Source organism: Chiloscyllium punctatum, chromosome 23 (assembly GCF_047496795.1).
Source record: "Chiloscyllium punctatum isolate Juve2018m chromosome 23, sChiPun1.3, whole genome shotgun sequence".
NCBI classification, from domain to species: Eukaryota; Metazoa; Chordata; class Chondrichthyes; order Orectolobiformes; family Hemiscylliidae; genus Chiloscyllium; species Chiloscyllium punctatum.
In genome coordinates this window covers 91,004,667-91,012,849 of record NC_092761.1, presented here as the reverse complement: position 1 = coordinate 91,012,849, position 8,183 = coordinate 91,004,667, and positions in this window count along the sequence as shown.

The following is an 8,183-nucleotide window of genomic DNA, read 5'->3' as shown; positions in this document are numbered from 1 at the left end:
TGACTATTTATACCTGCCCAATTCTTTTCCCATTAAGTGGTGGCCCCCAAATACCAATTCTGTTCTCATTGTGTGTTTGGGTGATTTTTTGTGCATGTCTGCCCAGGACTATGTGCAAGAGGAAGAATGTAAAACATGCAGTTTGAGAATGAATAAGAAGCATATACATACTGAGCAGAAAATCCAGGACAAGTTGTCATTTAGAGTCATTGAGATGTACAGTACAGAAACAGACCCTTTGATCAAACTTGTCCATGCCAACCACAAATCCTAACCTAATCTAGCCCCATTTGCCAGCACTTGGCCATATTAGAGACCAAATGGTCAATCTTTGTATGGAGCCAGTGGATGTAGGTCAGGCCTTAAATGAATACTTCTTATCTATATTCACACAGAGGAAGGACATTGCATCCGGGGATTTCATTTGGGATTGTGAAGTTCCAGACACGAGTACATCAGTCAGCACTTCAAAAAAAGAGTGATTGGAATCACCAGGAGCGCTGAACTTATGGCAATCGGCTGTGAGAGTGGGCCATGTGCAGAATGGTAATAGCTTCCCAATGGTTGGAGGTGGCGGCCGACGTGACACCTCCTGGTGACTGAAGGTGGCATGCAGCAACAGCAAAAACATGGCTCCTCCTGGTGATTGATGGAGACTCGCAGGCTTATCGAGACATCAGGCCATGGCTAGGCCCGGGTACTTGCATTGGTGGTTCCAAACATCTTTATGGAAATGACTTTAAGATCTGGACATTTCTTTTATTTCTGCTGTAGTCTTTTTCAAATTGTGGTTTTGTAACCATGATGGTGCCTGAGAATTGCGGCATTCCGGCCTTTTCATGTTGTGCTCATATATTCCTATACCTGAATACACATGACAATAAAATCTAACACTACTTCTTATTAGTAAAGGGGAGGTATTACTCTTCTAATGGGCGTCCAGATACACAAATCCCCAAGGCCTGATGAAATTTATCTCAGGCTGTTACAGGAGGTAAGGGAGGAGATTGCAGGGTTATTGGCTGAGATATTCAATACTATGTGGTTTCTTTGTTCAAGAGGCAGGGATTGGCTAGGTAATTACAAACTAGTTGGTTTGACGTCAATGGTCATCGAATCATAGAGATGTACAGCACGGGAAATTGTTGGAAAATATTCTGAAAGCCAGGATTAATCAATATTTGGAAAGGCAGGGATTGATCGGCGGTAGTCAGAACAGGCTTATTGGAAGGAGAACTTGTCTGACTAATTTAATTGAATTTTTTGAAAATGTGACTAAATATATTGATTCGGGTTGATGCGGTTTACTTGAACTTCAGTAAGATTTTTGACTTACTGAAAGGCTGATCCAAAAGGTAAGAGTCCATGAGATCCAAAGCAAATTGGCAAAACTGGATCCAAAGCTGGCTTGTAAATAGGAGGCAAAGGGTGATGGTGGAGGGTTGTTTATGTAATTGGAAGCCTGTGACCAGCAGTGTACTGATCAGTGATGGGACCCTTGCTGTTCATTATTTACATTAATGTCTTGGATGTGAATGTCGAGGTATAACTTATAAATTTGCAGATGACACAAAAATTGATGATGTTGTTGATAGTGAGGAGGATTGTCTCAGGCTACAGTCTAATATTGATCAACAAGATGGAATTTAATCCTGTTAAGTGTGAGGTGATGCAGTTTGGGAGGTCTAATAGGCTGGGTTTGTTTTCCTTGGAGCAATGAAGACTGTGTGGGGATTTGATTGAGGGAAACAAAATTATGACATATATAGACAGAGTAGATTATGAGAATCTGTTTTTTATGGCAGATGTATCTAAGACTGACAAGTATAAATTCAAGATGAGGAGCATGTTGCTTAGAGGAGGAGACATGAGAAAGAATGTTTTTCACCCAGAAGTTGGTAGAAATATGGAACATGCTGCCCGAGAGGGTGATGGTGGAGGCAGATATCTCCCAACATTTAAGAAACATCTGGCTAAGTACTTGAAGTGCCAGGGCATAGGTTATGGATCAAGTGCAGCTAAATGGGATTAGTGTAGTTTGTGTTTGTCAGTTGGCATTGACATCGTGTGCCAAAGGTGCTGTTTCTATGCTGTATGACTTTGTATTAGATTTGATATTATGTAATGAGATATTGGGACAGCCCAATGTGTCTCAAACTCATCAATTGTTGGGGGTATACGGAAATATGGAAACCAAACCACTAATTTAACACTAATTTATGCTCTTAATTTGTACGTCCTAGTACTTTGAGTAAGGGCACCGTAAGTAGCAGCAAACACTATATGAATTTTACATTCAGATTGAAAGGGCGAAGTGAGGGTCTAAAATTAGTGCTTTAAATTTAAATGGGGCAACTATGCAAACATGAAGGCTGAGCTACTGAATACTCAGAATACGTATATTCCTGGGAGAAAGAAAATTCCAGGAGGAGGGCCTGTGATTATTTGAAGAACATAAATATGCAACTTTGGAACTGTCTGCCTCAGAAAGCAGTGGTGACAGGAGTCATTCAATATTTTAAAGATGGCAGTAGATGTATTCTTGTTAGGCAGGAAAATCAAAGGTCATCAGGTATAAATGGAAATGTGAAACTTGAAACACTAACAGATCAGCCATGATCTTATTGAATAGTGGAGCAGACCCAAGGGGTCAAATAGCCTATCCCTGCTCTTAATTTTCATGTTTATAGCAAGTAAAGATTTTTTTAAAACTCCTAATCTTTTGAATAAGGCTGAACACATGAGTTCATAATCTTTATACCATTTTTCACAGCTACTCATGACATCAGACAACTATTGTTCTTTTGTCCACTTCATTCGAAGGTTAGTTTTCACTCCTTCTACGATTAATTCTTTTTTTATTTTTGTTCCACTGCACTGATAATGGGGCAAGATGACACCTGGTAAATCTTTGATGTGAGTCAAGACCTGGTTGATTCTTACGACCTCTCCGCTGTTTTCATTTGGAGATTTGTTTACATTTGCAGAAGGCTAGTTACTAATGTGACACAGTTAGATGAGGTCTCATGCTACACAGTAAATATCAAATATGGTATGCTGCGTCCACGGTGGGGGTAGGCCTTAATTCTCAACAAGGCATCAGAACATATTGGATCCTGTGACATTTATGCACTCACTCTTACCCTCAAACAATGTAAAGTGTAACCTGACAAGGCATATCACAGGAGCCCAATCCAATAAGATAAGGTAAGATTATATCCTTTCAACTGAGATTTACATATGGAGAACATTGGAAAAAAAAATTAATTTTTGTGTTCAGAAAGGTGATGAATGCAAAGGAGTAGCAGGTGGAATTCTAACTATGTAAACACTCCCAGCTTAGCTGTACCATTAGCTTTCTCTCTGTATGAAAAAGTTGCCCCTTAGTTCTGGACCCCCCCACCCCAGGGAAAAGACTTTGCCTATTTACCCTATCCATGCCCCCCATAATTTTGTAAACTTCTATAAGGTCACCCCTCAGCCTCCGATGCTCCAGGGAAAACAGCCCCAGCCTGTTCAGCCTCTCCCTATAGCTCAAATCCTCCAACCCTGGCAACATCCTTGTAAATCTTTTCTGAACCGTTTCAAGTTTCACAACATTAACTCTCTGTAAAGGCAAATGAGGTTCGAGTCTTAAACAAACAGAGAGAAGAAATAAAATGAGAAGAAAGATCACAAGTATGAGGAATGGCTTCTTATGAATCTCTGAGAGTGAGAAGAATGAGCAATGAAACTACTAGTAGCTTTGAAATTATTGGTTGTGTGCCCACCAGGGGGTGCAAAAATGCAGCATCTCTGTAATTAAACTTTCAAAACAAAGTCAGTTTGTGACTGGTGGAAGCTCCGTGCCAGGAACTCCAAGTATTCGAGATTCTAACCCACATCATTCTTTATAACATGCTTGCTCCTGGTCTGATTATGCCTTGATTTTAAAATGCTCAAACCTTATTTTCAAATACTCTCACCTCACCTTCTCCTAATCTCTGTAATTTCTTCCAACCCTTCAAGAGTGCTGTGCTCTTCTAATTCTGTGCTCTTGCACACCTCCAATGTAACTCCATTGATAACTGTGCCTCAGTTGCCTAAACCCCTCTGCCTCTCTTTCCCCCTTTAAAAGCCAATTCTGTGACCAAGCCTTTGGTTGTCTGTTCAACTATTTTATTACGTGACTCAGTGCAAAATTTTGTTCATTAATTGTACCTTTTGGGACTTCTTGCTATTTTGAAGGTACAACATGAATACATAGAAGGCAAAATACTGCAGAATTCAGAAATCTGAAACAAATACAGAAGCTCAGAAGATCTGGCAGCCTTTGTAGAGAGAGAAAGGGAGTTAAAATTTCAAGTCTCGAAATTGGCTCTTCTTCAGAGTCTTCAGAATTTATATGCATAAACGTAAGTTTTTTTGCGCTATTGAGTTTGTCACTGGCTGTCTTCAGATTTTATGCATCAGGCTTAATAACTGCAAACTGTGTATGATGTTTAGCCATGTATGAGAGGAAAAACAGGATGCCAATTCTGTTAAAAGTTTTAAGTCCTCTACAGTCCACACCTCCCAAGACTAAAGACCATATCATGCAATAAATACAACAAGCATAAATAAATATTTAGATATTGACATTTTTCTGTAACTTAATGGTTCTATTCTACTCATAAATATTGAGATTGTGCAGATTAAAGGCCTTATTCCCAGATGGTTTGGCTGCAATGTTAACCTTGCTCTGGAGATGCCTCAGGAATAAACTTCACTGCATCCCCGACACACACACACACACATTCTCTCTCTCGTAAAACCGAACATCTCTCCAATTTCTCCTCCTGAATTTGCCACTGATCTCCACCTCCAGCCTTCTGATCCACACTGCAATACACTGTTAACACCTTTCATGTTCTATTTCCTGAATTCTGGTGTGATGACAATCGAGAGTGTAAAGGGTTCAATTGGGCTGGGCATTGGAAAATGTTTACCTTCCCTGCTTGGGGTGTGCAGCAAAAAGCAACATAAAGTTAGAAGTGTTCAAAGTGAAGTATGGAGTCATTTCTTCTCATTAAGCTGAGTGGAAATCTGGAACTTTCTCCTCGAAAAATAATGATCATTAAAGTTTAGGAGAGTTAAATGGTTTCAAAACTGTGATCAATCGATTTTTGTTGGGTTGAAATATCAAGGAGAAAATGCGCAAAAATGGAACTGAAGGATACAGTAGCCATTATCGAACTGAATGACAGAGCATATTTGAGGGGCTGAATGGCCTCCTATTGTTCTTAAGTTGTTGTTATTGTGTTCAGTTAATTTGTATTAGTGACTGTACCACTCTGTAAGACTTCCTTGAGACCTCTCTTCTGCAACACTTCAAGAGCACTTCATCAGCTAAATGCACTTTAAGATATCCTGAGGTCATGAAATGTGCTGTTAAAATGTTCGTTTTTCTCTCATCAAATATCCTAATTTTCTTATCCAAATTATTTAATCTAAGCTTAATTGGCATTACACTATCTTTTTACTGGGCTGCTTTTGGAGCAAATTTTGTACCTGAAATATATGGATAAGACAAGATAAGCAGCAGATGAACTGTCAACGTTAAAAACCTGGGGCAATATTATTGTTGAGCTAAGATGATCAGTCACTTTTAAACTATTTTGTACCATCTATTCATGATTATGAATACCTCTATTCCTCTATTGTCAAAAAGAGCTTGCAATTTTATAATATCTTTACAATCTTTATAATATCTTTACAATCTTTGACCAAGCTGTACAGCCAGTGAAGTACTTTTGAAAATACAGCTATTATTGTAAAGTAGGAAATGCAGCAGTGAATTAAAACACATCACAATTCCACAAAGAGCAATGTGATAAATGATCATGTAAGCAGTTTTTTTAAGTGATACTTGTTCAGTAATAAATATTGGCAGCTTCCTAGGAGGAAGTGTGTAGTAGGCATTATGTCAGCTATGTGTATGACTTTTCCAATATTCCTCCTCCATGATCTTCACTTCCCCGGTCCCCAATGCCTTATCTTCATGATGGACATCCAGTCCCTATACACTTCCATCCCCCATCATGAAGGCCTCCAAGCCCTCTGCTTCTTCCTCTCCTGCCGATCCAACCAGTACCCTTCCACTCACACCCTCCTTCGACTGACTGAATTGGTCCTCACCCTGAACAACTTCTCTTTCCAATCCTCCCACTTCCTCCAAACCAAAGGAGTAGCCATAGGCACCCGCATGGGCCCCACCTATGCCTGCCTCTTCGTAGGATATGTGGAACAGTCCATCTTCCGCAGCTACACTGGCACCAACCCCCACCTTTTCCTCCGCTACATCGATGACTGTATCGGCGCTGCCTCGTGCTCCCACGAGGAGGTTGAACAGTTCATCCACTTTATTAACACCTTCCATCCCGACCTCAAATTTACCTGGACCATCTCAGACTCCTCCCTCCCCTTCCTAGACCTCTCCATTTCTATCTCGGGCGACTGACTCAACACAGACATTTACTACAAACCGACCGACTCCCACAGCTACCTAGACTATACCTCCTCCCACCCTGCCACCTGTAAAAACACCATCCCATATTCCCAATTCCTTCACCTCCGCCGCATCTGTTCCCAGGAGGACCAATTACAATACTGAACAACCCAAATGGCCTCCTTTTTCAAAGACCGCAATATCCCCTCCAATGTGATCGAGGATGCTCTCCACTGCATCTCCTCCACTTCCCACACCTCCGCCTTTGAACCCCGCCCCTCCAACCGCCACCAGGATAGAACCCCACTGGTCCTCACCTATCACCCCACCAACCTCCGGATAAATTGTATCATCTTCTGTCATTTCCGCCACCTCCAAACAGACCCCACCACCAGGAATATATTTCCCTCTCCACCCCTATCAGTGTTCCAGAGAGACCACTCCCTCCGCGACTCCCTCGTCAGGTCCACATCCCCCACCAACCCAACCTCCACTCCCGGCACCTTCCCCTGCAACCGCAGGGGAAGGTGCAAAACTTGTGCCCACACCTCTCCCCCCTTACTTCCCTCCAAGGCCCCAATGGATCATTCCATATCCATCGCAAACTCACCTGTACCTCCACACACATCATTTACTGTAACCGCTGCACCCGATGTGGTCTCCTCCACATTGGAGAGACAGGCTGCCTACTTGCAGAATGTTTCAGGGAACACCTCTGGGACACCCGCACCAACCAACCCAACCACCCCGTGCCTGAACACTTTAACTCCCCCTCCCACTCCGCCAAGGACATGCAGGTCCTTGGCCTCCTCCATCGCCAGACCCTGGCCACACGACGCCTGGAGGAAGAGCGCCTCATCTTCTGCCTAGGAACCCTCCAACCACACAGGATGAATGTAGATTTCTCCAGCTTCCTCATTTATCCTCCCCCCACCTTATCTCAGTCCCAACACCCGGATTCAGCACCACTCTCTTGACGTGCAATCTTCTTTCTGACCTCTCGGCCCCACCCCCTCTCCGGCCTATCACCCTCCCCCTCACCTCGTTCCACCAATCGTATTCCCAGCGCCCTTCCCCCAAATTCCCTCCCCCCTACCTTTTATCTCAGCCCACTTGGCACACCCTCCTCATTCCTGAAGAAGGGCTTATTCCTGAAACATCGATTCTCCTGCTCCTCGGATGCTGTCTGGCCTGCTGTATATTTCTAGCACCACATTTTTCAACTCTGGTCTCCAGCATCTGCAGTCCTCACTTTTTCCAATACTGCCAACATGTTGCTGGTCTGGTGAGGCTTCCAACTGAGACCACCAAGTTAGAACATTGTCTAAAGATCTCCCCCATGATCAGGGCAACTGGTGTACTTTGCAACATACTTGCCTTGGATTATCCTGCAACTCAACATCAGTAACACTAAAGCCACCTGTTTGGTCCTCATCAGTTGCAGGCACAGCCAAGTAAAATGTGTTCTTCTTAACTCCAGACCCTGCCTAAAATCATGTTTCTTCCTCCTCAATCTCACCCCTTCTACTCACACCACCATCCCCCCCCTAGAATCAAATTCCCTTCCTATGTTACATGGATTGCTGTTAATGTGAAGCAAACCTCAATGCCTTGAATCCTCTGGCACAAAAGCCTGTCCAAACTAAGCCATATAAACTCTGTGTACCCATTTCTGTTCATTTTGAAATTGTCATTTTCAAATTGTTCCACAACTGAT